The sequence below is a fragment of the Megachile rotundata genome, chromosome 3 (assembly GCF_050947335.1).
Source record: "Megachile rotundata isolate GNS110a chromosome 3, iyMegRotu1, whole genome shotgun sequence".
NCBI lineage: Eukaryota > Metazoa > Arthropoda > Insecta > Hymenoptera > Megachilidae > Megachile > Megachile rotundata.
Genome location: NC_134985.1, coordinates 4,748,926 through 4,767,199, shown reverse-complemented (window position 1 = coordinate 4,767,199; position 18,274 = coordinate 4,748,926). Strand labels below are relative to the sequence as shown.

General features: G+C 37.9%; 1 long non-coding RNA gene across 1 annotated transcript in view; it reads right to left on the bottom strand.

Moving 5' to 3' along the window:
• Positions 1-17,530, bottom strand: part of LOC105663909 (uncharacterized) — a 59,620-nt gene extending 42,090 nt beyond the window's left edge. The window contains exons 1-2 of the long non-coding RNA XR_013037421.1: positions 16,687-17,530; positions 14,897-16,562 (exon numbers count right to left, since the gene is read on the bottom strand). This is a non-coding gene — a long non-coding RNA (uncharacterized LOC105663909). The remainder of the gene's footprint in view (positions 1-14,896; positions 16,563-16,686) is intronic.
• Between the last annotated feature and the right edge of the window lie 744 nt (positions 17,531-18,274).

Below are 18,274 nucleotides of genomic sequence, written 5' to 3'. Positions count from 1 at the left end.
TTCACTTTATATTTTCCCCTTGATGTTGAATACACGACAATCTTTTCTAAACTGCCAAACGCAACGCGACGAACGTCTTTGGTGGAAAATTTAGACAACAGTTCCTTGCAATAAGGACGTTTGAGACTTGAACGAAAGTGGGAGTATGCTTTTCTTTAGAAACAGACGAAAAGCGTTTTTGCTTTTTAGAAAGGGAAAGAGACATCGGTTTTTTCGGATGCCTACGGAGCGACCGCCCAGCGAGCGAAAACGGAGCCGTTTTACTTATTTTATGATTCTTTGACTCGACGCGACGAGACACGACGCGACGGTCCGAACGGCCGAAAACGTTGTCCAGAACTCTCGCTTTCTCTAGGTTCGAAACATTTAGAGTCACAATCGGCAGTTTAGGACAGAACGTTCGGAGCGAAAGATTAAAGAGAAAAATCACAGAAGTTATTTTCGAATAATCGTTCACGCGTCTCCGTTTGTTTATCCATTGTTATGATATCATAAAATTAGCGAAAAGTGGTAATAAAAAATGATATCATCTTTCACTATGTAGTGAAATGAAGTTGCTTATTATGTTTACGAATAGTTACGACCGATAGCATGATCTAGTTACGAGGATACATTTTCAATCAAGCAGGAATATTTATAAAAAATTGGTGAGTCTTATTTTGATGGTTTATAAGGTTTATGTAAATCTAAAGTTGCAGAAATTGAATTTTCTCGACTTCTGTTAATTACACATAACTAATTCTGTTCCTTACTCGTGATAAACGAATAAGTGAATATTATTTGTAACTGTGCTGTTCATTATTTAACAGAAATGTGACGTAAGTGCTTCTTGGTAAACGTTTAAACTGCCCAGCCGCATAGGCACTTGATCATGATCGTGCTCAGCTGCTAGGCTCGAACCTTTTACTCTCGCTTCTGGGCACACGTAATTCTCGCGCTCTGATTAGTCCGCATTTTTTAATTGATCCGTTAGGAATTTAATTAATTTGGCATAGTTAATTGATTACATAAGTATTTGTTAATATTTACAGATACAACACCAGCTGGTATGAAACGTCTGTAGCCACGCAGAAATTACTACAAATGGTAATACTAAAGAGCAACAAAGATTTAACTTTCACATTTTATAATATCTTTAATGCATCATTGCGAGGCTTCTCGGTGGTACGTTATTATCAATTCCATTAAAAAATTACGCGCCCCTTAAAATGATATTTGAAATGAAAACTTTATATTTCAGCTTTTTGAAACTTCATTATCCTACTTTACAGTGATTATATCCTTATAATGTTTGTTTAATTGCACGGTATTGGTTCGACAACCTGCCCAATTCCGTCATATCATATAGTAATGATTTATACGATATTTCATCATAATACAAGATGTTAAAAGCATAAATTGAAAAATGAATACTAACAATTTGTTTCGTAATTAATTTAAAATAAAACGAATACGATTTAAATGAATTATTTTCCTATAAGAAATCCAAATTGGAAGGTTAGAATTTTTAAATCCTTCTGATGCTCTGCATACAATTTCGTTGTAATGTAATGAAGCTGCATACAAAGCACATTACAAGCTTAAAAGTGCTAACAAATGGACTAGTCGTCAAAACATCGAAACTGCAAGCAAATAAGTAATGCACCAATTTCAATTATTCTATTGTAGCGATCTTTGCGGCTGCTTTAATGACTCAATGACCCGTTTTAAAAACAAAAAATATTTAATATAAAAAAAAAACGAAATATAATTCACGCTCGCACGACTTCTTTTTTCAGATTCTCTTACTCGACTGCCCTGTTCCTTCTAACCTCACAACACTCTTTCTCTCCCAAATCCATTCATACACGCATTTCTATTACGAAGAATTGTTACCCGATCCAAATATTCATCATTCGCACCTCGCCCGATTCGATTGCCATACCGCACAAAACATTCTTATCTCGCCTCCACACTATCTAATGCTTCTGCGACTGAGCTGTTAATGCTACTGTTGTTCCATGCACGTATTATTATATTTTCTTTACCTTTAGTCACATAATCCTCCATTCGTACGAATGTCTATAATCTGGTATGCATGGTGTGTTCCGAAAGTAATGAGAATGTTTTTTTTAAAGGAATTTATTGAACCAATTCTTAAAAATACTAAAAATTCTTCAAAGTACTGCCCTTGGGCTTCTACACATTTTTGCCAACGACCCTGCCATAAACGGTACGCGTCCTGGAATGCGTTTTCCGCAATCTCATTCAGAGGGTCGGTCGCGGCCGCTTGGATGTCTTCTATCGACGAGAAACGAGTTCCTTTCAGGGGTGTCTTGATACGAGGGAACAAAAAAAAGTCTGCCGGTGCCAGGTCAGGGCTATAGGGGGGTTGGGGCAGCGTCAACACCTGATTTTGGGTCAGAAACTCACGTACTCGAAGCGCGTTGTCGTGATGCAGTATCCAGGTAGCGGAGATGTGTTTTCTCGTCCTGACAACCCTTTTTCGCAGTCTTTCCAGCACATCCACGTAGTAGGCGGTGTTAACTACCTGTTCTTCAAGAAGAAGTTCTTTATGGACTGTTTGACGGATTATTTTGCTGGTTGGTGGCCGCCCAGAGCGTTGATCGTCGTGAACCTCTTCCCGCCCTTCCTTAAAGGCCTTTAACCACCTCGAAACTTGTGAGTACGACAGAACAGAGTCCCCATAAGCCTCACGAATCATTTTATTTGTCTCCTCAAGAGATTTGTTTAGTTTAGCACAATAGCTTCATCGCGTATCGTTGTTCCAATCGTCGACGTCACTTTTTCCGTGACACGGTTACCAAACACGGGGTCACAAAAATTCACGTCCTGTCCCTTTCACAGCTCGGAGAGCCCTGGGATCGGGTGCGCTGGAAAGCTTAGGGTCCCCTGCACCTAACCCACGTGGTCCTGTCCCCCTCCGACCAACAGGAGCGGCGCAGGAATTTTATTCTCATTAGTTTCGGAACACACCATGTACATTACATAATGATTTCTCTTGATCACATAAAGTTATGTATAACATCGTCGAAGGATATTTGTGATAACTGCGCGAGTAGGTGACATCTGACAGTCGATGTAAGTAATATTAATATTTAACATTCTTATCATTTTAATTCATGCTAGCTTTGTATTGTTACAGGAAGATATATGCGAGATGTTAAAAAATTGCTAAGGAATAGAGAAACAGACGGTAATTTAGCCCCCCCCCCCCCCCCCCCCCCCTTGTTCCCATAATTTAATTTATCTTTATAGAATATGATACCTTAATCGAACTACTCCAAATGCTTGTTAAAAATGAAGGTAAACTAACAGTAAAAACATGTTGTAACCATTATTGATTGATACAAGGATGGATTGACAGAATTCGCAGGAAATAAAGTATTCTGGAAAATAGCGATTTATTGCGAGGTTAAGGAAATTATAAAAGAAACAGAATAATTTTTTCTTTTCTTTCTTTCTTTACACAACGCAACATCACGACTACTTTAAATTTTCGTCTATAGCTCTAATTAATCAGGCGTTCAGGAGTAACTCTGTTTTGTCTCGTTCGAATGGCGTCCAGGTATTTTTTCCGAATTCTCCATAACGAACTACGAGTAGCTCCATAACGGGCTACCAGGAGTATCCTCCCGTACTCCCCTGTAATTTACTCATTGTTAGAACTTGTTTGTGATTTAACAGTAGAAGCGTTTATAGCAAGTTCGAAATGATTTTTTGCACGTCGAAGTAAATCTCAATATATTTATTCTAATAATGAAACAAATTTCGCCAGAGCAAAAAATGAATTGCGCGAAATTCAAAAATTTTTAAGTTTAACAAATGATAATGAAAAAATTATGAGTCATTTAGAGTCTGAAGGCATTTCTTGACACTTTTCCCCTCCACAATCATCACGTTTTGAAGGTCTATAGGAGGCGTTAGTCAAGTCTTTAAACACCATTTGATTCGAACAGTCGGCAATCAATTGTTTATGCATGAAAAATTAAATACATATATAATTGAAATTGAAGCGATATTAAATTCACGTCCTGTAACTTTGTTTTCCTCTGACCCTAATGATACTATCGCTCTTACTCCTGAACATATTTTAATGATTCACTAATGACCGTGTCAGAGATTGACTTTCAGCAAGTTCCTAGCAACAGATTGTCTGTTTGAATTAAAAAGTCAAGCAATATTTTTGGACTCGCTGGCACAAAGAATATACAGTAAGACCTCGCTTGACACGGGGGATACGTTTCAATAAGTTCCAGCGCTAAACGAAACAGCGTTAAACGAGGAATAGTCGTTGGAACCTTTATTTTGGACAGAGTAACAAAAGAGTGTAGTGAAACAAAAATCATGTGCATCGTCGCTGCATAATGCACCGCTTATAGTTGTTGCATGCCGGCTTCTTTTGCACGCATATACAAGTATCAATATCGTGTACCATTTCGAGAAATCCAAATACAACCGCGTAATATCGAAATAGCGTTAAGCGGAGTCTTACTGTATTAATCAACTGAATATACGCAGCAAATGGACATTGGGACGTATTATACATCCAGATGATGATGGAATTGTGAGAGTTGTCACCACGAAGACTGCAGGTGATACTTATAAACGAAGCACAAATAACTAATTACAGAAGAACCTCGTGGTAAGTAAATAGTAACTCTCACGTTCAGTGTTTGCTGACTTTTCGTCAGGATATTGTATTTGTTGCAGAAATAGTTAGATTTCCAACATTGTCTCACGGTGCAATCATGCAAATTACGAGCACATACAACAGCCTTCATGCTCCGATACGAAAGAGACCATGTTGGCGATTCGTTACTTTAACCGCCAATATTGTGACGACACGATGTGGGGAGGCGGGTTAGGCCACTACAATTAACGTCTCGTAGCGAAAAAGCTAAATAAGATTGTCGTTAGATGTTTCAGTTTGTCCGTCATTCATCTCCATCGCGGCAGATTGATCACTTTGTGTGCGACGAATCTTGTACAAATTGCTCTCTTTTGCTGTACGTAACGAATTCTGATCTACAAATCTATCCAGCCCTATGAAGGCCCTAAGAAGATAATTACTATACATTTGGCTAGCTGAAACTATAAGCAGATATGCTCCCTGGTCTAAACGCCTATGCGCACATAATTGATAGCGCACCGCCAACCCCTAGAATAGCTTATCAGGACTACTCACAAAACGTTCGATAAGGTCATTGTCGAGGTCACTTGTGCAAACCTCTGCAACACATCATTTCCGTTAGCAGCATCCGTTGCCCATATATCAAGGATTGAGTTGCCCCACAAAAATAATTTTAAGTATCGTGTTGTTTGTACTCAGGAACGTTTTAGATACTAGGCCTAACAGTCTCCAGGATGTATAGAGAATGGTTCGACACCTCGAATAAAAGATCATTCCAGATCGTATTTGTTGCTGTCAATTGTTCTCGATTATACTTGTATATCCGATGCTAACAATAAGTCCTGATGTTTTTCTGTACAACACACATTAACGGGACAGTACCCGCAACGTTTGTTGAGTGACCGCCTAGGGCAGGGGTCGGCAACCTGCGGCTTGCGAGCCACATGCGGCTCTTTGGATGTGAAGCTGCAGCACTTTAGTTCCATACGCAAGTATTATTTATTTTATCAAAAAACAAAAACATTTAAAAATCGTTCTGAATCCATTAACGAGGATTAGGCACCGATTCTATCTTTCAATCACTTGTACTTGCTTTTCACAGCATCCCTCCCCCGTGACACGCGTCGTCGCTGTCGTCAACTGTTAGTGTTGTAAGTAAATGTTTAATTGTTTTAATTTTTTACTTAAATAATAAGTAATTATCTAATAATGCCATATATATATTATCTAATTTGTTGTGAAAAACACTACTTATATATATGAACAAATAGATATTTTTTCTTATGAATAAATAGATTAGTTTTTTTTTATCAAAAAACTTTATATATGCGAGTACTATTTATTGTTGGCAAGAAAAAATTTTGTGGCTCTTTAAAAACTTTGAAATTTTGTAAATTGTAATTTTTGACTCTTCCGACTCAAAAGGTTGCCGACTGTACGATCGCGAACTCGGATGATGGTAAATGAAAATATAGCTTGAGCTCCTACTCGATCGCTGTGCTCGACGGCAACTTAATGTCGTGAGGACGAGTTTGTATGGTGTTAAAAGATTGCTGGTGTTTAAACTTAACACTTAGTTTATTTAAACTAACTCTTAATTCTAACTGCTACAAATGTGTATGTCGGTGATTTGACTTGATTTGATGTTTTGCTTGTTCTGATGTTTAATTCGATCTGTTTGTGTTTCGGTGTGTTTCTAAGAAGAAAAACTTATTGAGAGCTGTCTGTGGTGGGATGATGGGAAAAGGAGGAAGGTACTATGTAAAAAAGAGGGAATTTTGGAGTTTTGATTGGGTTAGGAGTTCTGAAAATTAACAAGGGTGGAAGGAAAGAGTGGAGGAAAAAAGGTGGCAGTAGGGATGGCAAGGGAAACGGTACTTCTTGGGATTTTATGATGGGTCTGTAGCGGTACGCGGATTGGGATTAGGACGGATGACTTCAGGATTGCTTTATGATGGATGCTAAAATGTATTTTCCTATTGCCTTTTTAAGAGTCGAGGTTAATGATGAGACAGGTATAGCGACCCTAAGTTGTACGGTGCTGTGCCATCGTACACCGACCCCTGGCCTAGGGTACTCTGGTAACAGCTCCCTAAGTAAACATGGACATCAGTGACGTTGTTCAGATACCTTTGATCGAGTAGCTCCTTAGGAGGCTTTCTAGGTATTGCATGGTCTTTGGGATCAAATCACACGAAGTTTGTGGATCGATTCGATGAAACGCCATGTGATATGCTTCTCTTCTTTATCACACGTGCATTCTGCCGGTGGATGCACTGTATTAATGTCAGTATACGTGAGATAATGTGCCCTTGCCCCATTTCTTTCTTGTCTTATACTTTGTTATGGTAGATCGCAATGCTCGTGGCAACCTGAAGGACTCTAAAATATGGTCAGTATATAGAACTCAATAACCGTTCACATCAACGAGGAGTATTACATGTATCATTTTTACATGATATTCGATTTTTATTGTGTTATTATATTTCGTATAGTCAAATACTTGCCGAGACAATTTCACATCGACATCGAGGGTAACGGCCAAATCGGTGAGACCTTTTGAAGTATGGTGGTAAGTTGTAACGAAATAGTCATCCAATTCTGTTTGATTAGCAAAAGTAGATTGACATCACGTAGTTTCTCCTGTTTCCGGAATGTTTACATGAGTTGATCCTGTTAGTGTGATACATCTGTATTCTATTGTTTTGTTACTTGACGAGGTGGTGGGAGGAGAAGCATCGTGTGAATTAAGGGAGAGAGCGCGATGCTCACTCTGCGAGAAAAACGCGCCAAGTGAGCACCACGTGTGTAGTAAAAAGAATTATATTAGAAGTGAGTTGAACAAAGAAGCATTTGTTGTAACCTTTTCAGATACACAATCTTTTCAGCGCCACAGAAGTGCAAGTTGGTTCTGAAGGTGAGCGATTTGGGGAGATCCCCTCAGTAGTATGTGATTGTAGAGTTTAGCATCCAGGAGAAATTCCACCCAGTCCTGTAAGGACAGCTCAGGGTTCGTCAAACTTAGGCCGCCTCTAAGCAGCAGCGAGACGTTGCTAAAAAGACAACTTGGCTTATATTGATATAACTATAATAACCAGGTACGGATTGGCAGTGCGTGTCTCGCAGTGCTCGTCGAACGAGGGAGCCGTCAGAATGGACCGTCACTTGGTGATTTAGGTTAGCTTTTAACTCGGAATCCAAGCATTGTATATCTGAAGTCTGGAGCAAGACACCGATTATTCTGTCATGTGGATTGGCTGGCCAGCAGTACTGTGAATATACAAAGTGTCACACAACGAGCGTGAGTCCCGGAAATGGGCCATAGGGGACGTCATTCGAAACAACTTTTCCCTTTGCAAAAATGGGTTGGAAGCTTCTTTCTCGAATTATGAATCAGTAACACGGACAAATCAAAGCGCAAAAATTGCACGCACCCACACGGGACAGTGATAGCTTCGAGCCTAGCGGCTAAAAGTGATCATGAACTAACGCTTTTATTCCGGAATAGTGTAATCATGTAAAAAGAAGCCCCTATGTCAAAATTTCATTAAATGAGGAACAGAATATTCTAAAAAATGTTATTCATTTCTCATGAATAAATGATAAGCCAATTCGAATCTGACTCGCCCATTGCTTAAAAATAATCTTGCTTCATTGAAAATGACTCCACGATCAGAAATTGCAATGTCCAAAATAGTGGCTATATCGAGAATAGTGCATAAGCACGACTTTCAAGTGTATGGGAACCGAAAGAATTACTTTTACGCATAATAATTTTTTGTCACATTCCTATCTTATATTTGATTTAACTTATAGACGACTAATAACACTAAAACCAAATAAAAAATGTCCTTTGGTGTCAAATCTAGTATTAGTTGTTTAAATGTTAATTAAAATTCTCTTTTGGAATACTAATTTCTAACATCGGCTATTTATTCCTGTACTTATATATATAAACAAATAGATCATATTTGACAAAATTGTTAACAATAGAATATTTGGAATATTCGAAGGTTTGGATAAGTTTTAGATATTTGAAGGTTTGTGCATATACTAACAGTTCTTTTCTAACCTAACCCATATTTTACAATATAATTAAGAATGCATGTCGGAGCATGAATACCATGAATGACAAAATATGTATAGGTTGAGTTAGTCAAGCAGCCAATTATGTAGACTAAGCTGAAGTATCATTGAAGTTTTATTTTTTAATGAACAATGAATGTCAATTATGTTATAGCGAAAATTTACTCATGAATAGTCCTTGATAATGTATGTTAAGGTGAAAGTCAAATCGAATATACGTATATGGGAATTCTAGTGTATTATAAATGACACATTTTTATTAAGAACTTTCTAATAAAATACGAGCGACGGCTAAACCTTCTGAAAGTCGTTTAGGAGAATGACCTTAACTACATATGTCATTTCGATCGTTGCAAGTTGAATTAATCTGAAGTGATTAACGCTATTAATAAGTAATAATTTTTTAACTTTAATGAAATAATTTACGCTTTCTCAATCCTGATTAATGCGATTGTACCTTCGGGATGTTACAGAATAATTATCCACTTATTATTTATTTACTGAAAGAGAAGTAAATACATTAAAAAAATAGAAATTGAGGTAATACTTATCTACACATTGTAGGGTTTTTTCCACAACAGTAGCAGGTATTAGGTTTTTTTTCCATAGAGTGGCCGTTACCGAAGGTTTTTTTTTCCATTAAACGAACGATTGTCTTTTGTTAGCGACGAATTGCGTGTGCAAAATTCTTGCGGGGCAGTCGTATTTTTGCGCTCCTGCGAGAAACATTGACGGAAAGCAGTGCTGCCCGAAGTGTTATTCCTTTGTGTGTTTTGTGTGTTTATCCTTAAATATGTATATTCTTAATTTTCTGTTAAAACATATTTTTTTTCTTCCTTTACCCTCCTATCCTACAATATTGTTCAGTATTATTCAGTATTAAAGAAGTAGCCAAATCCTAAAGGAAATTAACAACTTCGCTTCAATCGGTTGAATGAAAATTAAATTTATACAATATGAAGATAGGGCCAAATATACTTAATTTTCATAATATGTAAAATTAAACAGATGCCTAAGTAGAATATTATTTTATGTTTACTCAGCATCGCAATGGTACGTTTCATATCTCCTTGTGTATTCGAGATAATCGATGTTAAAATTTCATATGTAGTTTATACATATATCAATAGTGGTCGTATTGCAGTTCGTGAACCATGATTCTCGAATCAGATATTGCTTTATTATTCCTGACTACCTTCAAACATTAGAAACCTAACACTAGAAAAAAATACGTACTAGAAAACGAAATCCTACCGGAACATATGCGCTACACAGGTCCGATTTGAATACTATTGGTTAGGCGTCCCATTGAAGTGGCGACCACACATTAAAAAAAAAAATTCAAAGGGGTAATAAGTCAAAAAAGAAAAAAAATGAGACACGCAAAATACGTTCTCAGCCCGTAGTTCATTTATTTTCCCCGTCCCAGTATTCGGTGTTCCTCTCCGCGAGGAATTTCGCGTCGAGGATGGGCTGCCGCGTGTTGATTGGTTGGCCGGGTCTTTCGACTCCTTTCTGGCGGTAGCTGGGTGTGGCTTTGCTCACGCCCGGTGTCTGTTGAAACTGGCTGTTGGTTACCATCATGGAGGCTGACGGGTGGCCCGTGACAACGTCAGCCGAGCGCACAGTGGGCCAGAGCGACGAATTAGCTGTTCATTTGTCAAAAAATCGGTTCTCCTGGATCGATATGAAATGAACATACGAGGTGTGACACAAAAGTAACGAGACTAGGTCTGTAGCTTGAAAAAACAATGGAATTGGCAGTAATTTTTTTTCGTGGCATCATCCCACATGCCTCCTCTATCCATGTTGCCAATTTCGATTGAATCGGTCATACCATTTGGAAGTATTGCGTTATTTAGTGAACACGTGCAACTGCATTTTGCCGGAAAAATGTCTAACGTAAAAACCGAACAGCGAATAAACATCAAGTTTCTTGTAAAATTTGTTGAACTCTTTTGTAACATGTGATGAGACATGGATTTTTACCTATGACCCAGAAAGTAAGCGCCAGTCGATGCAGTGGAACTCTCCACGATCCCCAAAACCCAAAAAAACACGCATGTCGAAATCAAAATTCGACATTAATGAAATTGTAATGATTGAGTGGTTTCCCAGTAGTCAGATTGTTAACTAACACTATTACATTGAAATACTAAAAAGACTTCGTGAAGAAATTAGGAAAAAAAGGCCACAGTTGTGAAGCGATGGATCGCTGGTGCACCAGGACAATGCACCCGCTCACACGGCACTGTCTGCAAAGCAGTTTCTGACTAGTAAAAATATTACTGTGATGGGGCATCCTCCTTATTCACCTGATTTGGCTCCATGCGACTTTTTTTTATTTCCTAAAGTTAAATTTTGCTTAATGGGAACCCACTTCACCTCAGTTGAAGAGGTTCAAGCAGAAACGGAGAATCTCCCGAAACGACTTCCAAAAACCTCGTTCCAGAACTGCTACCAGCAATGGCAGCACCGAATGCAAAAGTGTATAAATGCTGAAGGGGACTACTTTGAAGGTGATAATGTCACGGAGAACTGATTCTGAAGATACAATGATTTATCGGACTAGTCTCGTTACTTTTGTGTCACACCTCGTACATATTGCTTACTAAATACCTGTCGAATTCAAAACCGATGGACATTAATGAAATTCATTAAAAATTATAGTCATAACAAGCATTCAAAGATCAGACTTTTATGAATGCTATCTTTCACCGAAAACTTTACTCGTTTTCATATTGATGCCCTGACAAAAGTATTAAACATTTTTGCCAAATTTTTTTTTCTTTAATAAACAGCATATGTTTATATTGAGAATACATATGCCATGACAAATTATTATCTGTAGTTTATTTACAAAATAATTTTCAATGAACCAAAGATTATTTTCATAGTTGTTCATCTTTAGCAAGGGATATCTTTAAAAGTTCAAAGAGTTGCGTGCTCTATCACAGTGCAAAATTTTCAGCAGGATTTCCTTATTTTAATTCAAAAGGAAACATGTCCCCCCTCGTCCCACCGCAGAAGTTATTATTGTTTGAAGCGTCGCGTGACACACGCTTCAGCAATACGTAGGTATATGTATACTGTGTATTTAGTCGAATAGACATTACTATATTTTATTATATATTCTGTATGTATATTAATTAATTAATTCGATTTTATTTCAAGAATACGCAATGGCAACATTTAACTTAAATGTAGCAGAGTACGACTAGTTTTATATGCCATTAAGTTTGCACAAAATATTATTGCATGGTGCAGATATAATAGAAAGTGCTGGATTGCCCATTGGAATGTTTTCTGAAGAAGCAATGGAGGCTAAAAACAAATATTTCTGAAATATTAGAAGAGACCACACACGAAAATTTTCGCAATTAGAAACATTGACGGACCTTTTTCAGACTTTATTATATACGCCCGATATTTTAATATTTTCAATTTCGATAGAAAAGAGAAAAATTTATAAAACACGTTCGCGTTTTAATATTTTCAAGGATGAAATAGAAAAATTAATGTTACAAGAAGACCTTCAAGACGATGTCGATGATACATAAATAATAATAAATAAATTTTAAATTAATAAATTAATATATTGTAAAAACCTAGTGAAAAATGTATCTATTTCTACTCATAAAAATTGTTTCCATGTTAAACTTATGTTTACGTTAATAGAAATTATGCTTATAAACCGAACGTCCACATTGAGAGTATAGTATATTCACTAACTTTTTGAAATATAACACTTATTTTTGTTTTATTTTTAATTTTGTCGGCAAGAAAATAATCCGGTGTGATTAAATGTAATAATAATACTTGTTTTAAATGCTCGAACGACGCAGCGGCCGCTATACTTTAGTTTCAAGTCTTGAAATAACGCTAAAATTGGCCGTGAATAGCTAATTCGTCGCTCTGGCCCACTGTGGAGCGGTTGGATTTAGTCTGTGTCCGGCCCACCGTAAGCTGAACGTGAACGTCCTTTCTCGCCAGGTCAGCTACTGTCCAGAGTACAAAAGAAAACTAGCGGAACGAGAACGGGGCTAGAAGGACGAAAAGAGCATCTCAGTGGTCAGATTTTAACGTTACCGCCTATTATCACACGCATTTTCGGCAATAAGTAGTTAGTTTTTGACTTTGGTAGTTGTTTAGAATGTAAGAAATAGCCGTTTACTTTTTCAAAATTGCTCGTGTTCGAACCTCCGTACCCGTTCCCCCCCTTGCCGAACATCTAACAATATAAATACGGCCCAGCCGACCGTGTCGTATTAACCGTATTACCGTATTACCTGTCGCATTAACTGTCTCTATCAACAAACGAAAAACCGCTAATCTCGCCGTTAAAGTTTCTTTTAATAATCCGCGTCCAAGTTATTTTATCGTTCTTTTTTGTTGTCTGTTGCTGTGTCTAATAAACTTAAGTTTTTGTGAACGTTACAATCGTGTTGCATCATTTGCGTCCAAGTGCACCAATCCAATTCCGATTCAACCAGCGTCCGAAACAGTAGTGTAACCATTATTTGGTTCCAAAGAAATTACTGAATGTAAACGCGCATCTAGAATGTAAGAAAAATACACTTTATTTAATTACATGTTCAAAATGTATGTCACCTTCCATCGCGTAATATTTCGGCCTTTTACTTCACATTTCCACTTCTGTAAATCGAGTAATATGTTAATAAAAATATCATGTAATGTATGGTTTGAATTCGTCTCGATGTCCTCTAAAGCTATGAATAAAAAAAAATGTATGTTCCTATTTAAAAAACTCAAGGTGACCTTGACTTTACCAAGAGAATAAACTGTTTTCAAAATTTGCTTTACTAATATCTATTGTGCACTACATACCCTGCAAATATTATTCTAAACTTTTTTTCGTAAGGTGGCTGCAAGTGGGAGAAAAATCGTGAGTAGCGTTACAGGTAACACCCTGTATAGTAGCAATATCTATTTCTACATCTATGCAAAAGCACACTATTACGGATGAACGGTGAGAGCTACGCATGAGTCGAAAAGTGGGGATTAAGTGGTCCTAGCGGCCTACCCTCTTTGCCCCGTTCCCGTCTTGCTAGTTTTCTTTTGTACTCTGGACAGTAGGTATATGCAACGTTAACGCCCCATTTCTAGACCTCGAAGATGGACCCTTATGGCAAGGCACAACTTACAGTATACACAGTATACTCCTCGTTACAGTATACACAGTATTTACATCTTTGACAGTAATGAGAAAATATGTAGTATGGAGATTGAAAACCCCGATTACTTTATTACTTTATTGTTGTCTATTATGACTTTTTTTGTTTAATTTAAATTCTTGGTTTCAGTATTAGGTTGTGTAAACTAAAATCAATTCAATCCCACTTCTGAAATTGTAGACAAAACCCGGGTTAAAGATGAGAAAAATAGAAATAAATCTGAGGCCGAACAACAATTTAACAATAACAAAAATTAACGAGGGTGTTTAATCGTTAACAAGCATTTCAGGACAGACTCTTGCGCGTCTTCCTGTACAAAGTATATATGTCTTCCCAAAACGCTGGGAAAGGAAAAAAACACAGAGTGGGAAAGGAGATGACGTTTCTCAAAATCGGAAATTCCCGCTTTTCCCTGCGACGGTCATCCGACCCAAACCGTTGACCGGTGATCCATCCGGCCCTCGACTTACAAATTACCGTAACAGTAATAAACCCAAGGATCGCCTCGACTTTTCAAACTATAATACATGGAACCGAAAGAAAAAGAAATACAACTACGCCAGCCCTGGACTCAATATACATACAATAAATAAAACGGACAAGTAATGGTTATTTGGTCTTTTATTGCTGCTATGACAAACCTTAAATATTCAAAAACACTCTAAAATTTAAACTTATATCTACAACCGAATTCTTTTATTTTTACGACGAATTTCAGGGAATTTAGAAGTTTTAGTTAATTCAATCAACGAAAGGTTCCACTCAACATGGCCTGAATCAGTGGTTGTAGTGGAAAATAATTTCAAATTAAGAAAACAAGTAATAATTTATTGAGCGTCAGCCAATTTTGCGGTAAATTGATAAACGAACACGAAATTCACCCGGAGGGTGTGTAGATTGATGACCTATGGTGAATGTAGAACAAGAATAGAAATAGAATAAAGAATAGATTAACTTTGCTAAAGCGAATTTACTGACTTACAGTTTCGTTGAAAAGTAGTACACATCGTTTCCGCAAATTACACGCCGGTCGAACCGTCTTACAGTCTTTCGACGAATTCGACGATTTTATTTTAAATTTAATTGTAAATTGAAAATAGAATTAGAACGAAACGCAAGACGCGATTTGACTCCTTATCGTTCAAGGGCAGAGAGCAGAATGTCGAGGTATTGATTTGTGGTGAAGCGGATAAGCAGAAACTGATGTCAATGTCCCGCCGGTAAAGAGGAAAGCTACAACTGAGAGCCATATTAAGATTTTAGTAAGATTTTCAAATTCTACGACAAGTTAAAAGTGTTCTTATTTTCCTGTCACAAATATTAACAGATAATATTTTCGTGTACCTATTCAAGTAGAATTTACTTTTGTGTATTTTATAATTTTTCAAAATGGTGAAAATCAGTTATTTCATAATTGATGTAATCTGACAATGTGAAGAAAGATTTTATGTAAGTCGAATTTTCAATACCTAGAGTGTTACCGACCGGGAGAGTTGAATCTGACATGATAGCAGTGTCGGATAATGATGTATACAAACTATTGGATACTCTGCGTCGCGCTAACACTGACGTCCACCTCCGGACACGATCAAAATAGCAAGATAGGAGTTTGTAATTACGCTCCAGCAAGGAATAGCTCGTCCATCAAAGAGTGTCTGGAATCACCCACTCACCTCGTATCCAAAAAGTACAGCGCGTAGTGCCCTAGCAGAGACTATCGAATGCTTAACGCTCGAGTGCTGAACTTGTACAGTAAATTTGTACCTTTCAAGATCGATTTGGTATATGCTTATTACCAGATTCCAGCTGCGCAAAGTGGCATATAAAAAATCACAATTATTTGTTGAATTCCCAGTTATGACATTCGCACTATGAAACGCAGCGCAGATTTCTCAGCGTTTTATTCGTGAGCAGGAGCGCCATTTCGATTTCATGTACGTGTATATGGACAATGTACTCATAACATCATATTTTGCTGTTATTGTTTATTATTGAGGGCGTCAATTGCCGTGATCATTAGCCCGACCTCATATTTTAAAGCACAGCACATGAGAAACATTCACTAACTTTTTCAACGTCCCGCGGAATAGTATAGTAATTAATTCGATAAAGCACTGAAGGTAACATTTCTCGGGTTCACAGTCGATATGGACGGAATTCGCTTCATGGAAGGTAAAGGGTAAGTCATTATTGATTACTCACAGCCAGTAAACAGGGCAGAAATTAGATGGGTTTTTTCCATGATAAATTTCTATGGACTGTATATAGCGCGATGACAACATATACTCTGTTGATCAGATGTGTTAAAGCCGAAAAGAAAAGACAACTGGTTACCAAAGGCGGAAGCTGATTTCGCAAAACAAAGGACGCGTTGACTAACGCAGCCTTTGCGCATCCCGCAGTCGATGTAAAACTAGCGTCATGGTATATGCATCAGAAATCGTGATCGGGATAGTCCCGCAACATTTCTGAGATAACGCATGGGAATCCGTAGCGTTTTTCTCTAGAAAACTCAAGACGACATAGCAATCCTATGGCTACTATGACCAGGAAGTAGTAGCCATATACGCAACTATGAAATATTTTAAGTATGCAGTCGAGGACAGGAATTATACGCACCAATAGTCCAAAACCAACTTTGAAGTGAGCTAAAAAATAAGAACATTTTATTTGTATTTAAATAAATATACAATTCAATTAAAAAGAATAAATACACTTAAATACATTTAAAGTAGAATGACATATTATATCTTTTATACTCTTATATCTCACCTTTGCAATATTGTTCATAAGAATGTATGCAGGGTGTCTCACAACTACTGTAACTCACGGAAATGAGTGATATGTGACGTGATTCTGAGCAACTTTTTCCTTTCCAAAAATGCGGTTTGAAGCTTCATTTGTGAATTATTAAGGAAAAACACGGAACAATCAGAACGCGAGGATTACACGAGCCAAGAAGCGAGAGCGATTGCTTCGAGCCTTACAGCTGAGCGCGATCACGCTCAAGTGCTTTTGCGTCGAAACAGTCTAAACGTTTAATAAAAAAACTTTATATGAAATCTCAGTTAAATAACGAACAGAACAATTACAAATAATGTTCACTTAAACGTTTCTCATGCATGTAGGATTAGTATTTTTAAGAACTAAGCCTTTATTTAAGCACACGATAAAACGAAAAGTACAGTAGTGAAAAGTACACGAAAATTTACAAATTTGCACACACGCACGCACAAGCAACAAAAATACAAAAAGTCCAAAAGTCCACAAATCGTAACCCGTAAAATCGTAAGCCGTAAATCGTAATCCGTAATCGTAACCGTAACAAAGATCGTATTCGTAATCGTCGTCGCACCCTCGCTCGTCACTCGTTGTTCTCTCTTAGCTTCTCACGCTCGCACCGCGGACACATCCTTATATTTACGCGACGATCGAACATTCTCGATTTTGGCGTTTGAACGATTCGCGAATCTTCGGTTATTCGAAGCCTCGATCGTTTCTTAACGTTCGACGCGTTTCTCATTCTCTCTCTCTCTCTCTCACACTCTTTCTCGCACTCGCACCCATGCCCGAAACGACACGCTCGCCGGCAACGAATTTGCTCGACGGCGGTTTATGTTTTCGTTCTCGAATTTTCGCAGTACGTTCGCGGCACAACCGTTTCCACTGTCCTACATGCATGAGGAACAGAATTACTTATGTGTATTTAACTCAAATCGGTAAGATTTAAACATCCCCCCTACGCCCGATCATGATGAAACTTCACAGGTCAGTAGTGGGGGGAGTGTTGGATATGATGATGCGATGTCTAACTGCGGAAACACCCCCCAGCGAAGATATTGAAGAAACCATTTCTATACTTTGGACTGGTCTTTTGATGGGGAACGGGGACATTGGGCCCCGAGTTGAGGGGGATTTTTTAAGAAAAGGAGTTTCTTTTGCTCGAAATGACCTCGCAGCTCGATCAGCGAGAGAATCTTCCAGGAATCGCAAAAAGAGACTAATAAAATGATTTAACATTGAAGAACCTAACCTAACCTAACCTAACCTAACCTAACCATTGTATGATGAAGTGAACGGAATGAATGCTAGTAGGTGAATGATGAGGCTATGAGAAAGTGAGTGAGCGAGTGAGTGAGCAAGTGAGGAGCAATTGTGTAAGCAAGTGACGGCGTTACGAGCCAGGGACAGCATGAAACCGATATTCACCCTTAGATGTTAGTGATTTGAGAGCTGGCGAAGATTCTCGAGGTGAGGAATATTCGATCCTGATGGGAACAGCATTGATACAGTACTATATAGGCATTGCGTGAGACCGGCAATGGCAGTTTTCGAATTTTCATATCTCCGCTAGGGGGCG